The following is a 17,171-nucleotide window of genomic DNA, read 5'->3' as shown; positions in this document are numbered from 1 at the left end:
TCCTAAGGGTCCCTAGGGTCAAAATAGACCACTAGGTACCTCCAGTAAGCGCCACAGAGCTGCGTTGCAGAGAGGTGTAAAAAGGGGCTTGGCCTCAGAACACCTGTCTGCAGCGCAGCTCCCTGGCGCATACTGGAGATGCCTGTTGGGCTAGTTGGCCCTCAGGGACCCTCAGTATTGAAGAGGAATAATTCCCCAACTTACAACTCGCCAGGGGGCGCGTTTGCAGAGTGCTGCAAGGAGGGGGCGTGGCCTCCGGCACGATGCCAGTCTTTTATTTATTTTAATTTTTTAAGAAGGGGGGCTGTGTGGTTCCCCTTCTTATTCTAATTTATTGGCCCTGATGACCCCATCCCCCAGGGCCTGTCTCCTAATTATATTTTTTTTACCCCAATCCCCAGGGCCAGACACTGTGTTTTATTATTTTTAAAAAATATATATTTATAGACACACCTAGGACATGCTGGACAAACCGTACGTACCTATCACCATGACGATTTGCGTGATATTCATTAAAAGTCGACTATGCATAAAATGAATCCACGTGGAATGTATTTACACCACTAGTGAAGCTCTGACATGTCTGATGCCCTACCGTGCCTAATCCCGGTGGACACCCTTGTCGTTTATTTATACAAACAAGGGTAGGTATTGACGGGCACATTTAATACACATGCACACCAAGCCATTCAAAGGGGATTCGACAAAAATTCGACAAAAACTATGCAAGAAACCCCCCTCATGGTTAATAAAACACACATCCACTGCCGGATGTGTAATACTTTTTATTTTACTCTCTGGAAAGGGGGACGAACATCACTTGAGAGTCACAGCGCGCTCCTGGCAGAGCCCAATGCTGTGTTACACCCACCATTGCCTGCTGAGTGCCACACACCTCTGTGTTGTATTCCACTAGCTAGTGCATATGCTATGACACTCTCTAGCCCATGTGCACTGTAACACCACCCCGTGAATATGTCATGCCACACTTGTCTTCGCAAGGGTTATATTGCCCCATCTAACGTGCCTTCCTCGATGCCTATGTTATAACGCACAGTGCTATGCCATACATTTTACAATCTGGGTTCCTTATCTTTGTCACAGTGCATATGCAACATTACACTCCCCAGCACATATTTTATATTACAACTTTAGAGACTAGTTAGGTTACACAACACTGCCCTGTGCATATTACACTCCAAGGCGCATATCGCATAGTACGCGCTAGTGCCTGTGCTATCTCGCGCTCTCCAATGAATCTGTCATTGCGCACTATGTATTGCATATTATATTTCACGCCCGGTTCATCTTATATCACATTTTTTGGTGCATAGTTTATACCATACACTATATCTAGTTTTCATTTTCAATCGTGCTCTCAGGACTATGTTCTATATAACACTGTGTTCACCTACCCTTTTCACGGGCATTACATTTTGCGATAGGGGGTGGAGGGTCAGGGGGTGTTTCTGCCAAGTGAGCCCGGAGTCACAGTCACAAACGTCCTCTTCTTCCTGAATAAAAGTGAGATTATGCTGCATACTTGTTCATATTTTAAGTAGTTCGCACAGACACACGTTTTAAAAACAATAAAGTTCCTAATACCCGCCTTCTCTGAACAGTTAGCTTGCTGCCCCATCCCCCTCCTTCCTATCTTCTGTTGTGTGAATCCATGGACTAGCCTCCTCCCTCCTGCCATGCATGGTCTGATGTGCTGCCACTGCCCTCAATTTAGTATGATGTACCAGTCCACTCCTCCTGCCCTCCATTGCCCAATTCTATGCCCCATCATTGACCTCCTGCTTAAACTCTATGCTTAGCTTGCTGCCCCTATTCTCCTTCCCCCTGCCCTCCGATGTCTTTGTGCATGCCCCTGCTCCATCCTTTTTGCCCACCATGTTCCATGGACCTGCCACTCCTATCTACTCTGAGTGTTCTGTTGAGCTGCCACTCCCCTCCCACCTGCCTAGCATTGTCAGATGACTGTAACCTGTCCCTGCCACCTCCACCCTGCCTGTCCACATGCCATGCCCCTATCCTCTTCCTCCTGTCCTCCATGGTCCATTTTACTGCCGCACCCTTCTGCCCTCCCTGGTCTGTTGTGCTGCAACTGCTCCTCCTGCCTGCCCCATGCGGTCTGTTGTGAGGCCCCTTTCCCTGAACTTTCTTGTCTGTGCACAGGTCCTGACCCTCCCTTCTATCCTCCATCGTCCTTTGTGCATGCCCCTGCACCCGCCTTCTTGCCCATCATAGCCATTGTGCTGCCACTAACCCTCCCACTTGCCATGCATGGTCTTCTGTGCTGCCATGGCCCCTCCCACCTTCTTTGTGTGGTCAGTTAGCTGCCCCTGACCCCCTCCCACCTTCCCTCCATGGTCTGTGTGTATGCCATCACAGTCTCACTGTTGCTCTTCATGGTGTGTCTTGCTTCTAGTGCCCATCCTGCCTGACCTCCATGGCTATCTTGCTGCTCCTGCCCTGCCCCCTTGCCCCCAGCCCTCTGTTTACATGTGCAGACCCCTACTCCCTCCCTCCTGGCTTGTCTGTTCCATTGTAATGCCCCTGGTCCGTCCCTCCTGCCCTTTATGGTCTGTTATGCTGCAGCTTTCTCTCCTGTCTGTCCATTATGGTCAGCTAGCTACCATTGCCTCTTGCCCCTCTGTTCTCTGTTGTCCATGTGCATGGTCCTGTCCCCTCCCTCTTGATTTCTATGGATTGTTGTGCTGCACTCCCGTCCGGCATGCCCTGTGTGGTGTATTGTGCTGCTGCAAACCCTGATGCCTGCCCTGCAGGGTCAGTTTGGTGCACCTCTCCATGTCCCTCCTGTCCTCTGTTATCCAAGTCCATGTCCCTACCCCATTTCCTTCCATGATCCAATGTACCATACTTGCGAACATTTTGAACTTGGTAAGAGGGAGATTTTGAAAAAAAACTGGGGTATTGATTTTCCCCTTTGAGTTACATTGAAAAAGAGGATATTGTAGACAGGAGACAGATCAAATAAAGCCCATTTGAGCTTAAAAACATTGGACGTTTCCTGGCTGAATCGGGTCTGTTGGCATGTATGTTTGTACTACCATTGCCTCTTCCTTCTGCCCACAATGGTCTGTTACATTGCCACAGCCTCTCTTGCAAGTCCTGTATTGTTGGTTTATTGCCCCTGCCCCCCTTTCCACTGCCCTCCATAGTCTGTTGTGCTGCCACAGCCCTTCCTGCCTGCTCAGTGTGGTTAAATTGTTGCCTTTGCACCCTCCTACCTGCCTTCAATTTTCAGAGTCCGTGCCCCTGGCCTCTGCCTCTCAACAGTATCCTAATGAACAACTAGATTGCTAACATTCTATATTTATTACAAAAGTGTGGAACGCCTGACGTCATCTTGATGTAATCAAAACTGTAATACCTAGAGCATTTCCTTTAGAAATTACATATATGAGAGGGTCTTATTGGCATCAAAATTATGGTTAGTGCTCTAAACGACTAAAATAAGTAAATATTTTCTGAGTTTTCAAATAGCGACAAAGCACTTTTAAATTATTTGTTATCTTTATGTTTTTTTATCCAGTTTACCACTCGATTAAATGTTGCACCTAGGGGAGAGGATGTGGTGTTACTTCCAGAACTGCAGACTTTGCAACTGGGGAACCAGGTTGGAGTTTCTGCTTCAGCTCGACATTCTGTGATTCTGGTCAAATTAATTAATCTCCCCATGTCTACAACCAAAATGAATTTGTTCTTGTGTGATGTAACCAATGCTCATGTAAAGCACTCCAATACCTGACAAGTCTGCACTATATAACACTGCAAAAACACAAAATAATAAGTGTTTTGCACACTTCTGTCATTGGGCTATATTTGGGCTACATCTGGGTGATTTTGGGCTACATTTGGGCTCTTTTGTCTCCGTTGGCCATCTTGGGAGATTTATTTGTTATGAAGTTTCCTAATTTCCTCATGTACTGCAGTCTCCTCAGTAGGAAATGCTTTCAGTTTTTTACTTTGATTCCATCATGAAGGTATTCAGATATGTCACACATTTGCCATAAATTCTGAATGTTAGCACTCTAGTTGCTCATTAGATCACTGTAGTAAAACTACTGTTCACCATGGAAGTCTGCTCCTGGTATTAAAAGTGCATGTTTCAGTCTGCATGTCAGAATTTTTTAATGAAATAGAAGAGGATTTGAGAAGTCACTCAAAATGTGCCCTCATTTTCTTTCTTCAGCATTAATCATAATTTCTATGACAAAATGAACCCCCTCATTGTGTTCCTTTTTAAATTAAATGCTTTAAGTGTTACCAGTTTATTCCAATCAAGATGGCTTCAGGTGTGCCATACTTTTGTCATAATGAAGACAGTAAGCGCTCTAGTTGTTTTTAAGAACACTCTGAGACATTCTGTCATCGGGCTATACTTGGGCTACATCTGGGTGATATTTGGGCTACATTTGGGCTCTTTTGTCTCTGGTGGCCATCTTGGGAGACTTATTTGTTATGAAGTTTCCTAATTTCCTCATTTACTGCAGTCTCCTCAGTAGGAAATACTTTCAGTTTTTTACTTTGATTCCATCAAGAAGGCATTCAGATGTGTCACACATTTGCCATAAATTCAGAATGTTAGCACTCTTTTTGCTCATTAGATCACTGTAGTAAAGCTACTGCTCACCAGGGAAAACTGCTGCTGGTATTGAAAGTGCATGTTTCAGTCTGCATGTCAGAATTGTTTAATGAAATAGAAGATGATTTGAGAAGTCACTCAAAATGTGCCCTAATTTTTCTTTCTGCAGCACTAATCATACTTTTTATGGAAAAATGAACCCCCTCATTTTGTTCCTTTTTAAATTAAATGTTTTAAGAGTTACCACTTTAATCCAAGCAAATGGCTTCAGGTGTGCCATACGTTTATCATAAGTAGGACTGTTAGCGCTCTAGTTGTTCTTTGGAACACTCTGGGAAGCTGCAGTAGAACACAAAGGAATCAACTGACAGTCTCTGCCCTTGTTGGATGTGCATGTTTTACTGAGAATGTCAGACTTAATTCTCACATGACTGAGAAAGATAATGTGAATTTACAGAAAATAAGCTCTCAGTTTAGCTTATAGATCACCTTCCAAACCTCTGTGGGAAAAGCATGAGAAAATATTTTTCTCTCAATCATGATATCCCAGCAGAAGGCTTTTTCACATGGTGAAATCACCTTAGAACATACCACAATTCCTAAAATGAGTATGGTTCCATCAACAAATGATTTATAATGTAACTAAAGTCTTAAAACCTTCTATTAACGGCAATGCTTTTTAATGAGGTGCTATCATGTATATTGGTCCCAAGATGGCTGCCAACAATTCTTGGATGAAGTGCTGACAGCCAATCAGATCTCAGGATGAGATGTGTGGTGAGGCTCCGCCCACATATATATATATGATTTTACTTTTGATTTTCTCAGGAACTACTGAACATATTGACTCTATATATGCAAAAGGCACATCCCTGAGCTGAGGACTACCTCTCTGCCAAATTTCAAGTAATTCTGTTCAGCCGTTCGGGCTGTACCTTGGACTAAAGGTCCCTATGGAAAATTGCATGGGGAAAATGCGTTTTGGGACCCCCCTTTTTTCTCAGCCCCCGCTTGACGAATCCCCCCGAGACTTTCAGGGTAGGAGCGGAGCGGAGCGCCCCACCTATTTTGATAATTTCGCGAGGATTCGTCAACCGGCGCCAAAGTTATTCCAAATAGAATGTTGCGGATTTCCTATGGAAACACGGTCCTAACTATAACTATCTACTGGCGACCGCCAGTAGATAATATGTATATATCACTGACCCATACAAGCACTCCCATAGCCACTTACCTTTGTATTTATTTTTAACGCTTAGTAACCTTTAGAACACTCTCACAATCACGGGCAGGATGATGTAATCAGTGGTGTCATTTGAGATGTCATCAATGGTGTCATTGGCCATGCCAATCTGCCCCCCTCCACGGGCTCATTCGGCACTGGGCCCTATTCCCCAGCATCTGGACATGTCACCTAGGCGCCCATAGGGCACCCAGTGTGCAATGGGACTGTGGGGGGGGGGGTAGCCTCAAGGCCAGTATTGCTCTTGCACCCAGGGAGCAGCTGAAAATACAGCTCCTTGTGTGTGGGAGCAAGAATTTCCTCTTCTTAACATTTTGCTCCCTTTTTTTCAGTCTTCATATAGTTGTACAGGGGTGTATGCTAGGGGCATAGGAATATGATTATACTGTTTAAAGATCTGGAGATTTGTTTGTGCAATTCTTGTGCTTCCACTTTTATGTGAGGTGTTCAAGGGCAGGCGGTCATCTTTAAAGATGCATAAATGTTTTTCATGTCTTTGTTTCTGGGTCGAGAAGTTTGAAAAATAAGTGTGTGTGTATGTTTGTGCATATGTGTGTGTGGTGTCTTCTCATCAATTTCCCTCTACGCTCTGCTATCTTCTACTCTTTCTGCTGGGAGTTCTGGAGGTGTTGAGGGCCTTATAGAGACCAGATATATTTTTCCTAATCTCCTCTCATTTATCCCCTAATTTTCCTGTGGGGGTCCCTGTGTATACAAAGGTTTACTTGGGAACCTGGTATTTTCATTGCACTTTGTTAGCAATCCTTCTCCTTCATGTGTTTGCTAGTCTACTTTAGGACAGATAGCCATCTTATAATGTGTATTTATTGTCGTCATTGGTGTTTATCAGTATTGGAAGTCTTTTAAGGCCCACTGACATTTTTTATGATTTCCAAGCATTTTGTCAACATTCTGGGCTAGGCTACGTTTTCTCTGACCTGTGGCATTGAATAGGCACATTTTAATGCCCTATATTGACCTGTCACTTTTCAGTTTTTCTGCTGGGGCCTGATTCTGAATGCTAATCTAGGGGATCTGGACTCCCATGAGCTTTATGTGCTCCAAGGGAAGGAAGGAAGGAAGGAAGGAAGGAAGGAAGGAAGGAAGGAAGGAAGGAAGGAAGGAAGGAAGGAAGGAAGGAAGGAAGGAAGGAAGGAAGGAAGGAAGGAAGGAAGGAAGGAAGGAAGGAAGGAAGGAAGGAAGGAAGGACGCGCACACAGCCTGCCAGTGGCATCCCTGTACCTTCTCTGATGCTTGAATTGAAGATAGTCAGTTCAAATAACTTTATGCATTCTAGTTAGGCTATAAACATACAAAAAACAATCATAAAGCATATATAAAAACACATCAGCGTACAGTGATTCCATAATAAATAATTGTTCACAGCCCATAAAACACCACTTAAGAACGTTGGCCCTCTGCGCTTAATGGCACATTCAATGTATACAGCAGCAAGAATACAGATCTTAATGGTAGGCAAAGTTTGCAGATCAGTGAAAGCTACTCTGCAGTAGTGAGTATTTGCCTCCCTAAGAATGGCAATAGATAGTGTTTCTTCAACAGCATGTAAAATTTACAGAAAAACATAACATTTTAAGTAGTTTGTGGTGAGTGATCATCACAGGGGCACATAGGTATTTGGGAAAAACTAGGAGTCTTGTGACGAAAAAGCAGCCAAAATGTGCACGGTTTGACTAGTAAATATTTGTGATGCTTGTTGCCCACCCATATTAAGCATGGCGCAGGACTGACACTCAAACAAATCCCCATAAAAGCCAGGACCGTTGGCTTATCTACAGCCCTCCGCATTCTGTCCTCCAGACATCCCTCTAAAAAAGCTTTCTTCAAAGTAACAATAGAGCTGGCTAGCGCACTACCTGGAGAGGTAACCAAATCCTTCCGCCCAAGCTACATCAGATGTTCTGATTTATACTTCATCCAAGGAATACCCAGGCAAAGGTTGAGTTTCAGGCAATCTGCAAGCATAGCCCTATTAAAGTAAGTCTGGCTTTTAGTCCAAATTCTAAGTCACAGAAGGAGGGGTTGAACTTTAATTAGATTGCTAATGTATCCAATCCCCGACTCTGTGTGGCAATGTGGAACAGTGTATAGTCGAGATCACACAGATTGTACTTTGTTGTCTTTCAGAATCCTTATTTAATGTATTTTGTTGTGTTGTAATTTATCAGCATTCTATTGTGAATGGCATATAGTGTTTTCTAGAAAGAAAAATAAATTTGGGTGGAATAATATTAAATCCCATACACAAATACCTCCAATTGATGTTCTCTTTTTTTTTTTAAATGGAGTGGTTTTCTTCCATGTGTTTTTGCTTATAAGACAAAACAAAGAAATCCTTAACGTAAAATCATTCTGAACAGGCCATTTTTGTTATACTTACTCACCTTCTTTTTAAAAAAAACTACAATACACTAACTGTTGGAGTGCCGAGGGACAACTATTTTTGAAACATATTGTAATAACAGGTTTCTTAGGAAATCTTGTTTAATCTTACATCCTTGGTTGTGGGATGTTCATGTCACCTCGAAGGGCACCACATTTGAAACTTATAATGTAGTGAAAAACAACAAAAATTATACGGACTATTGAATGTGATGTGCAACTGTTCTAAACCATCGCTACCTTTGCGTGACATTGCAAACTTTGTTGCTGTTATCCTTCTTCCCTCCCCCAAATATCCATATATGAGTGTTGTTTTGATTGACCATAAGATCTAGACTGGCCATGAACTCACAAAAAGGGTCCAGTCGGCGTTGCCATAAGTTCGACCAGCCGCTCCTCCAGACTGTTTATATACATAGAAAAAAGGGAGGGGGGCAAGATACAGCCTTGGTGTAGACCCCTTGCAAGTCTAAAGGCTGACATAGTTCCCCTCCAAGTCATTCTTTATGCTGCAGTATCGTCATTGTGTAGTTCTCTAAGAAAATCAGAGGGAAGCCCATATGGACCAGGTGCTCGCCCAACTGGACAATTTGTCACTGCCTCAAGACCTCTACCAATTCAATACCTGGACTGGCAGAAAAGTTAACAGGAGGCTGAGAAACAGTAGAAGGGCTGGGCGGCGGCTGAGGTAAAACTGGAGTATAATCAGAGGTATCAGAGGACTCTGAGTAAGGGACAGCATAGAGCTTTGTGTAATGGGCAAACCAGATATCAGGTGGAATAACAGTATCAATACCAGGATCTTTGTTAACCTCAAAATTACTGCGATTCACTGTCACCCAAGAGCCTTGCAATCTCGCTAGCCTGCACCAGTGAGGAAAAAGCTGCATCACTAATAGTATCCTTCCTGGTTCTAAGGGTATCTCAATACAAAGCTCTGTATCTCTGCACAGCATCCTAATCTCTAGGGATGTTTTCAGGGCAGCGAGTAGCTGGTTATGTGCATAGGTGCAGTTAACATCAAACCACTTTGCAGGTAGCTTACGACCCATTTTAGTTGGAACCAGAAGGAGGTCATATGCTGCTCTGCAGATCTTATCATAACTATTGAGAAGCACAGGACCCCTACCCTAAATATGATCATCTGATAAACAGACCAACAATTCAGGCTATGTAGAGACCACCAAGGGGTATATTCACAAGAATGTGCAATAACTGCCGCAAGAGTAGCTTAACGCAAATCTCAACATCGCAGACTATCGCGGGAAAATAACCCTGTGTCAACGTGGACTCCTCAACAAGGCGGCCCCATGCAATAGTTTGCCGAAACCGCGGCCAATGCCCACGATACAACCACCTCGACAGAGATAAAAACACAACACAAAAAAACCTGTGGTGGGCCAAAGCGCGATGAGGAAATCAGCGATAAGCAGCTCCAGGCCTGCAACACACACCTGCCAGGCAGAAATAATCACCATACAAGTAGAAAAAACACCCAAATACAAACTGACCAACACCCAAGCACCATGGAGGCATCCGGAGCAGGAGCAGAGGATGAGCGCAACCCTACAAGCACCCCAGAAGACCAGCCCGTGACCTAGGGGACAGAGAAGGGCAAGGACAGGATCATAGTCACGGAGGTGATGGAACACCACCAACAACTATTCATCACCTCCAACGTGTCATTGGGCACTAAAACGGGAATATGGTGGGACATCGTAGACAAGGTGAATGCTGTCGGAGAGCACAAGAGGACAATGGACGAGGTCAAGAGGCGAGGGAATGACATCAATCGGAAGACCAAGGAGAAACTTGCAGCCAACCAGAAGGCAACAATGCAGACTGGAGGTGGGGGCCCAGCACCACAGAATGTGTTGTATGACATGGAGGAGCTGGTGTTGACAGTCCTCAGTGTGGATACTGTGGCCGGAGTCGGGGGACTGGACACTGCTCGACAGGACACAACACAAGCACAGCAGGGTGAGTGACCACCAGGTACTGGGGGATGGGTGGAGATGGCCACGATGGCACACATGCACAATCAAGCAGAGCACAGTGCACACCCTCAATGACTCTGGGTCATTGCCCAGATCTATAGACTGTCACAATGTACAATGCCATGCTGTCTGAATGTCAACATGTACCATGCGGGTACGTACATGTGGGCACATTGCAATACACCATCTCCCCTTCACATTGCTTGGCCACCGTCAACACCCCCTGCAGAGCAGTCCCAACCACTCATCACTGATGACGAGGAGGACAACCTCAGCATCGACGCACAAGCCCTCCTAGACATCATCTGCGACTCACCTCCAGGATCAGGGCTGACCAGCTGCATCAAGGAGACCCCACCCACCACCCAAATCACCCAGCAGGAGGCACCCACGGCCCAGCAGTCTCCCAAGACCCCCAGGAACAACACACAGCCTTCCAACGCTGTGTGCTGGAGGCCCAGAGGGAGACGGCTGAGCAGGTGTGGGTGCGGTTCAACCTCATGGCCACCAAACTGGACGCAATCCATGGGTGTCTAGGCCCGCTCCATGGTCTCCAACGAGCCCTGACTGACATCGCTGGAGTCCTGATACGGAGAGAAGAACACTTGTCCGCTCAGAGGGGCACCAGCGATACCAGCCGTGAGCTGGCACACATGCGGAGGCTCATGGAGGACATGGTGCGGATGGAGGCGGAAAGAATGGAAGCTACTGCTCCACATCAGCAAAATGTAGCTGGGATCTACCATGCCCTGCAGATCATCATCATGGCATTGCTGCCACAAGGCGTGGCGCAGATGAATGCTGCTGCCCCCACACCATTCACATCTCTGCCCCCTGGTGTGCCATTGCCTCACAGTGCGGCAGACGTATCCACTCTGGCACCTGATGTGTCAGTGGCACACAGTGCCTCAGCCGGTACTGCAACACCCAGAGGTGTGGCAGAGCACACATCTGGGGATGAGGACGTGGATGAGTTTGTGATCAGGAGGCGCTAGCATTCCTTTCCGCCACCTGGCCTGTTTCTGCTTGGTGCCGCACATGGCCTCTTGACCTTCCACTGACCCCCGATACACTCCAATGCACTAACCTTGGACAGCGACATGGACTGCCATATCCTGTTTGATGACCAATGACATGGCGACCAGACTGCGGACCGCACCTTTCCTCTTCCACAGTACTGGTCATCCCCGGATGGTCTCTGGCTGGCCCTCCACGGGCCCATATTGTGTAGTGTGCTCGGCATTGCCCTGTACAGCTCCAGCTGCAGAACTGCCCTGGATGTGCAATAAACATCCAGTGACGTTATGCTGTGTTATGTCTTTCATCATTCATGTATGAATGTGTGGATGAATGTAGGGACAGTGATTTCCCTTGCGTCAATGATGCTCATCCTGTGGGATGCCAGTCATGGGCTGCTACATTGCAAATTGTGTACCAGGTGCCGTGGACACTACAACAGGGACACATGCATCAGTCACTTCCATGTCCAGACATGAACTGAACCACGCCCAGAGCCCATGAGCCATTGTTGCAAGCCCTACCCTGGTCCGGCGTACAGCAGGCCAGACCACTCTGCTTACGCTCCGAGGGGGGCCCTCATTGCTACCCATCGCAGGCGTACTCACTGGTGGTGTGCAGGTCACTGGTCTAGTTGTCAGCATGTCACAGCAACTCCCTGAGGGCAGGTTTGCACGCACACCACACCCATCCGGCACAGGCGTCACAGGCCATGTGACTTTGCCAACATAAGGGGCCGACAACGTCACATTCCCCTCAGCCGGTGGTGACTGGATGACGGATGCTCCACGGTTCTCAATCATAAAGGGCCCATGAGTTGTTGCGCACAGGGTTTGTGGCACCCGATTCCTTGCAGCCGTCGCGGGCCTACCACCACGTGGCGCTGACTGGGGTTGCACAGGGTTAGTGGCACCCGAAGCTTTGCAGCCGGCAATGGCACCCAGCCATGGGACGGTGACTTTGGGTGCAATGAGGTAGGGGCACCTTAAGTGCTGAGCGGGTGTGCAGCCTGCGATGATGCCCCATCCTGGAGGTCCGGACAGCTCAGGTTTTGTGTGCCCTGCTGGACCGCAGTGTAGGCCAGAGCCAGCGGGCAGCGCGGGCCTACTATCACGTGGTGTAGCATCCGGGATCCCAGAGTTAGTGGCACCCATTGGGCTGAGCGGGTGTGCAGCCTGCAATGATGGCGGGTGCACTGGTATGTCCTATGCCATGGAGTAATGAAGACCCAGCATCAAACGTGAGACCCGGTGGCCTGGGGAGCGGGGCTGCATGGTGTGGAGGGTGCAAGGGCCCTGGGCTTGTGGCTTGCAGCGGCATGTGGTGGGACCTCCTGACTACAAGCCGGTGGTGGAAGGTGAGCAGTGAGGCCTGGGTGGGGCTGGGGTGCCTCTGCCTCGGTGTGCATGGGCGGGCAGGCGATGTTGTCTTGTGCAAGTGTGTGTACTGTGCCAATCATGTATCTGGACTCTGTTTCAGATGACAGCTCTGTCTCAGATGTGTGACCTGGTGTACTGCTATATATACTGGCAAGTGGTTGGAGACACACCGGTGGCAGCAGGTGAGCAGTGTAGCCTGGCTGCGCAGGGGTGGCACTCTCTCCCCCTCTCTTCTCCTCTCTCTTTCTTCCCCTCTCTTCTTCTCTCTCTCTCCCCCTCTCTTCTTATCTCTCTCTCTCCCCCTCTCTAATCTCTCTCTCTCCCCCTCTCTTATCTCTCTCTCTCCCCCTCTTTCTCTCCTTCGCTCTCTCTCTGTCCTTTGATGTGCTCAGGACACACCTTCTCATCATGATTTTTGTCTTGCAGGCTGTGACCTACGGATTGTCCCGAGGGGAGCCGCCATGTGTCTTCATTTCATTTCAGTGTTCATTTTAATAAAGTTTCATTTGTTGCTTCGAAAGGGATTGTGTGATGCTCATTTTTGTGATGACACATGCATGTCACCAGTTGTGATTGTGCGACATCAAGCGGATTATTTTGTACATGTTTAGGCATAGCTGATGTGGCATGTCTTTGGTCGGGGGTGCCGGGGAGGGGGGGGAGGGGGTCCTCGGGTTGGTGGCGGCGGGTGTTGTTGCCCTTTTGGCCCTCCGGGCTGCATGTTCAGTTGCCCAGGTGCATCTGTTGTTCTTCAGGTGTATGTCCTTTTGTGGTGCCGGCTGTGGTCTGACTTTGCGCCAAGTCAGAGCAGGTGTTATTTTGCTGCTGCTAACGCGCCTTATCGCCTGTTTTGTGTTCTTATCGCAGTTCTGGCTGGTCGTTGTAAATGTTTTGGAGTGGTGTTGTCGAGGCTTTTGGCACAGAAACGCCTACTCTGCATCTCATTAGCGATAGTAGTGGGGGTCATCTGTGGCGAAGTTTTTTGCGGCTGATATTGCGGGTAAACTGGTGCTGTGGGCTGTTAACACCAGCTTGTGATTGGGGTGATAAGTTTATCGCAACTTTGGCTGCGATAAAGTGCTGTTAACTCGGCAATAGATCCTTGTGAATATCCACCTAAGTGCGCTCAAAAGAAGGTTCATCAACCTTCGACTAGGCTTTGATCTCCCAAAGATTCCTAGAACATGATAACCGAGAAGGGTGGACCACTACAGACATTCTAGAAAACAGTGAGCCATGCAGAGAAAGAGACAAAAGTCTATGGTCGCTGAGGGGAAAAATCTGAATGATTATAATCCAAAACCCAATCTCTTAATGATTTTTAGAAAAGAATAATATCAACGTGGCATGGAAAAGAATAATATCAACGTGGCTCGGGGTACCTCGTCCCACAAAAGTGGGTGCAATATATGGTTTTGAACTTAGGGCATCAAGGGAAAATATAAGGTTAAATTTAGCCAGCAGCAGATTGAGTTCGTCCCCAAGAGGACAATGTACAAAGTGGGTGAGAGAAACCCCAGCCTCATCCTCCAACCAACAGATATTTTCCTGGGAGAACTGGTGAGCTTTTAAATTAGAATCCCCCAGCAATACCACAGCACAGCCCCCTTGAATGTTACTAATACATTTCTCAATATCCTTAAGCATAGAGCACACTAGATCAACCTTGGAATAGTCAAATACATTACATAAATTCATCAGCAGTAATTTTGTTGCAGAACACTGAAGCAGGATCATCTGATAGTATATTGAGGCACAGTTTGACCAAGTCAGCTGCGCTGGAAATATACATGAGATGAGCAGTGTGAGACCACCCTTGGCCCTGCCCATGATGGCAGCCACCTCTGGTGTATGGTAAGTAGCATACCCGTACACAAAATGGGGTCAGTAATAGGGGTGGGCGGAATTTGCGTAATCGCGTTACGCAAATCTCCGCGAAACGGTAAAAAATCTCCGCGAACACGCAGAAATTCCGCGAACACGCGGAATTGCTTGTTCGCGATGCTTTTTTCCTGTTCACAATCGCTGTTTGCGTGCTCGGGGAGAAATCTCTTGCGAACACGCATTTTGAGACCGCGAACAAGCAAAAAATTTTGCGAAGTCGCGGAAAGCAGAATTTTGGGCAATTTCGCGTTCTCCGCGGAACGCGAAATTACCCAAATTCCGCAAATTCCGTGAGCGGAACGGAATTTACCGCCCAGGCCTAGTCAGTAAGCCAAGTCTGTAGGAGACAGATAGCAGCATGGCATTCAATAAACCTAAGATAGTCATGACTGTTCCATTTGCTAGCTAAACCAGCATTGTTCCATGAAGCTATCAATAATGATTGCTTTATCGCTTTATCTGGATTTCAGTGTCCTCGATGGAAATAGGCCAGCAGCTGGAGGCACTAAGGGGCATATGTATCAAAATCCCTATTTGCGAATCTCAAAATGTGAAATTTTGTGATTTCCATTTTGAGATGCGCAAATCTCGATGTATATAAAAAAATCACGAACAATTCGCGATTTCTTAAACATCGCTAAAAATTCTCAGAAACTCGTTTTGCGATTCCTTAATTGCGAAATTCGCGAATTAAGAAATCACAAAAAATGTGAATCTGCAATACAGGTGCAGCCTGATGACATCACACCCAGGAAGTGGGAGTGATTTGCTGCACCTGATTGCCTGAGCCACAGTCAAAGGCTGTTTTGAGAGTGAGAGGAGTGAGCACAGCAGAGGAACATCCACAATGGAGTCCCAGAAACAACATGAGGGCAAGGAGGGAGAAAAAAGGAAGAGGAAGCACAAATTTAGTGACAAGGAGCAGGAAGTGATCATTGAGTAGATGGTGTGCAGCCATGAGCTCCTCTTTGGAAAAAAGTCACTCTGGGTCCCTGAGTCCAGGAAAAGGAAGATCTGGCTGGACATCCAGCAAAAAGTAAATGCTGTTGGTGTGACCCATCACACGGTGGAAGAATTACGAAAAAGATGGTATGACATGCAGCAAAGGTCGAAGGAGAGGGTGGCAGCCAGGTTGCAGGAGGCCAACAAAACCGGGGGAGGAGCATCCACAGCAACAGACCCAACACCCATGAGAAGCTTGTGAAGTCAACCCTCCTGCCTGAGAGCGTCAGTGGTGTGGCTGACATCGACAGCTCTGGCCCTGCAACCAGCAGCCAAGGTAAGATGCATACAAAATATAGCTGCACACATCCCCATCCCATGCACACTGTCAGTAATGCACCAAACCCAAAATACACATGTCACTCCGGTCCACTTCTTACAGCACACCCAGCAATGCATCATGGGAGAAGTAGTCAGATGCATAATAGTGTGTCCATGAGACATAGCAAATTAAATGCAACATGTGAATCAGTGAAAAGGGGAAAAGAGAGTGTCAGAAGTTAGCCAACACAAATTGTAAAAACCTTATTGAGTGAAAAATGCAGACATTGTCACAAACTCATGAATTCCCCTTTTCATCCGCAGCACAATCCTGGACACTGGAAGACAGTGCAGAGGGCGAGGACTTTGGAAATCCTGAGTACCAGGCTGTTGATGGGGACTCAAGCGATGACACAGAGCCCACACCAATCACACGCAGGAAGCACACAATTATGCCCCCACTGCCCCCATTGGAGGATAACACAGAGACCACAGGGGAGAATAATGAACCAGCGGAGCCAAGGCAGGGTGTCTCACACATGCGTGGATAGCACACACCCCAACTGAGGGAGCCAGCAACAGAAACACGCAGGTCAAGGGCCAGGACCAGCACTGCCACAGTAGAAGATCCCACAGTCTTCGCAGGTCTGGGGAACAGCATGCTGCAGGTACAGCGCCTGCAACAAAAATCATTGCGGTCAATAAATAGGCAGCTCTGCAAATTAAATAAAAATCAGCTCTACATGGGGGAGGGCATCATTGCCATGGCAGGTGCCATATGTGACCTGTGTGTGACATTGAACCATGACCAAGAAGCCAGGACCACGCCCGTCTGCACAGCTACACCAAGGCTGTAAACCGCCTGTGCACCACCACAAGCAACTTGACCCGTTGCAGCATAAGCATGCAAGTAGAAATGTCACACTGCTGCCACGACATCGTAAGAGGCCTGACGCAGGTCGCCAGTGCTGTAAAACAGATGCAGACGGCAAACACAGGTGGCACAGCACTCATGGTCTCAGAGGAAAGTGAGGAGACATCGAGCAGGAGTAGCTGCACACCAACATTGCCAGATACAAGAAGGCGCAGTGGCAGACAGGGTGCAGCACCTAGGTACCCAACAGAGGGCACTCAGCCAGGAGAACGGCCAGCAGCAGTCCATCACCGAAGGAGGTGAACTGTACACTAAAAGAGTCGCGCAAATGGGTGATGCAACCCATTCATACAAAGTCCACTGAATTGTAGGACTACCTGCACTGTGGACATATCATGTGCTGTGGACAGCAACAGTCATTGTGTTTGTCAGACTGTGTGACACACTTTCATCCTGCTGGTTAAGGTATGAATAAACACAGAACTGATTAAAATAA

This window comes from Triturus cristatus, chromosome 6, assembly GCF_964204655.1.
Source record: "Triturus cristatus chromosome 6, aTriCri1.1, whole genome shotgun sequence".
NCBI lineage: Eukaryota > Metazoa > Chordata > Amphibia > Caudata > Salamandridae > Triturus > Triturus cristatus.
The sequence above is the reverse complement of the archived record's forward strand: the minus strand, read 5'-3'. Positions refer to the sequence as shown.